Raw genomic sequence first — 2,875 nt, forward strand, 5'->3', positions numbered from 1 at the left:
AAATTCATTTTTGAAATTAAATTAAATAATTAGTTAAATTCCAGAAATTAATAAAATCTTTAGAAAATCAAATCTTTTAATCCGTAACTCGGATTAAAATACTTTCAACATGATAGTTGCTCAGAACGATGAGACGAATCCGAATACGCAGCCTGTTCATCCGCAACGCATCCCTAGCATAGCGAACACGCAACTTTCCCCCTCTGGCTCCTCTGCCCGAAAACGCAAAACACCGGGGATACTTTCCCGGATGTTTTCCCCCTTCACTGGTACCACCTCGTACCGCGTTCGGGCACACCTAGCATCACGCTTTGTCATGTCATGCATCGTCATGCATTTGTTTGCATTATATTTATTGTTTCTTCCTCCTCTTCTCTCGCTAGACACCGAGACCGACGCCGCTGCTACCCAGTATGACTACGGTGTTGACGACCCCTCTCTCTTGCGAGAGCAACCAGGCAAGCCCCCCCCCCCTTGATCACCAGATATCGCCTACTCTACTCTCTATACTGCTTGCATTAGAGTAGTGTAGCATGTTACTGCTTTCCGTTAGTCCTATCCTAATGCATAGCCTGTCCTTGCTACTATTGTTGTTACCTTTACCTGCAATCCTAATGCTTAGTATAGGATGCTAGTTTACCATCAGTGGCCCTACATTCTTGTCTGTCTGCCATGCTATACTATCGGGCCGTGATCACTCGGGAGGTGATCATGGGTATATACTATATACTTTATACATGATACATGTGATGACTAAAAGACGGGTCAGTTCGTAGGTGTACCCGCGAGTGGATCTTTATGGTGAAGCGACAGGGCAGGTTGAGACCACCTAGGAGAGAGGTGGGCCTGGCCCTAGTCGGCGTTTGTGGTTATTTTAAAATAACACATTTAACGAGATCTTGGTATTTGATCTGAGTCTGGCTACTGGCCTATACGCACTAACCATCTACGCGGTGACAGTTATGGGCACTCGACGTCGTGGTATCAGCCGAAACCTTCGTGACGCCAGCGACTGAGCGGCGCGTGCCAAGTTGGAACGTAAGCCTGCTCTTGTATTAAGGGGGCTAGTTCTGCTTTCGGCCGCCCTCCCAACATGCAGGTGTGCAATGGGCGATGGGCCCAGACCCCTGCGCCATAGGATTTAGACCGGCGTGTTGACCTCTTTGTTCTGCCTAGGTAGGGCTGTGACGTGTTGATCTTCCGAGGCCGGGCATGACCCAGGAAAGTATGTCCGGCCAAATGGGATCGAGCGTGTTGGGTTATGTGGTGCACCCCTGCAGGGAAGTTAATCTATTCGAATAGCCGTGATCTTCGGTAATAGGACGACTTGGAGTTGTACCTTGACCTTATGAAAACTAGAACTGGATACTTAATAAAACGCACCCTTCCAAGTGCCAGATACAACCAGTGGTCGCTCTCTCACAGGGCGATGAGGGGAGGATCATCGGTTAGGATTATGCTATGCGATGCTACTTGGTGAACTTACCATCTACTCTCTTCTCCTACTGCAAGATGCAGGTTACCAGAAGCGTAGTCTTCGAAAGGACTAGCTATCTCCCTCTTATTCCGGCATTCTGCAGTTCAGTCCACATATGATACCCTTATTCCATTTGATACCTATGCATACATATGTAGTGTACCTCCTTGCTTGCGAGTACTTTGGATGAGTACTCACGGTTGCTTTTCTCCCCCTTTTCCCCTTTCTTATATCCGGTTGCTGCAACCAGACGATGGAGCCCAGGAGCCAGACGCCACCGTCAACGATGACTACTACTACATTGGGGGTGCCTACTACTACGTGCAGCCCGCTAACGGCGACCAGGAGTAGTTTAGGAGGATCCCAGGCAGGAGGCCTACGCCTCTTTCGATCTATATCCCAGTTTGTGCTAGCTTTCTTAAGGCAAACTTGTTTAACTTATGTCTGTATTCAGATATTGTTGCTTCTGCTAACTCGTCTATGATCGAGCTCTTGTATTCGAGCCCTCGAGGCCCCTGGCTTGTAATATGATGCTTGTATGACTTATTTTATTTGTAGAGTTGTGTTGTGATATCTTCCCGTGAATCCCTGATCTTAATCGTACACGTTTGCGTGTATGATTGGTGTACGATTAAATTGGGGGTGTCACATCTCAGCAAAGAGCCTTTATGACATCATGCATACGCACCTTTCAACTATTCAACCCTGCAAGTGGCTTTGGCGGAGTAGATGTACTATGAAGATTAAAGTTTTTGGCTGGCTCCTTTTCTTTGACAAGCTCAACACGAAGGACATGTTGGTCAGAAGGCGTTGGTGATCTCCTTTGGATGATAACATATGTGTCATCTGCAATGCTTATGTTTATGAAGATAGAGCCCATCTTTTCTTTGAATGTAACTTCAGTTGCAGGGTTTGGGACTACTTGCAAATTGATTGGAGCAATGGCTCTAATATCCAACAGTGTATATCCCAAGCAAGGCAGAGTTTTGGGCACCCATTCTTCTTTGAAGTGATGCTCACAGCTGCTTGGAATATATGGATTCTGAGGAATGGGAGAACCTTCAGGGGGACAAGGTCTACTTTTGCAGCATGGAGATATAATTTTGTACATGATATTCTCCTGCTGTCTCATAGACTTAAGGATAGTTTTAAGCATAGTCTTGTTGATTGGGTTAATTGCCTTATGTAAAGTAAGATTACTTCTAACTTAGTTTAGGCATGTAATCTTTGAACTCCTCTGTATGGTTTTGTTTGTTTGTTGCAATAACAAGACTATGGGGTTTTTACCCTACAGTAAATATTCAAAAAAAACACATAGTATGTTGCAATAATTGTTAGAAGAAAGAGGGGATGCCACTCGGGGGCATCCCCAAGCTTAGTTGGTTGCTCATTTTTGGA

Source organism: Triticum dicoccoides, chromosome 3A (genome assembly GCF_002162155.2).
Source record: "Triticum dicoccoides isolate Atlit2015 ecotype Zavitan chromosome 3A, WEW_v2.0, whole genome shotgun sequence".
Lineage (NCBI taxonomy): Eukaryota > Viridiplantae > Streptophyta > Magnoliopsida > Poales > Poaceae > Triticum > Triticum dicoccoides.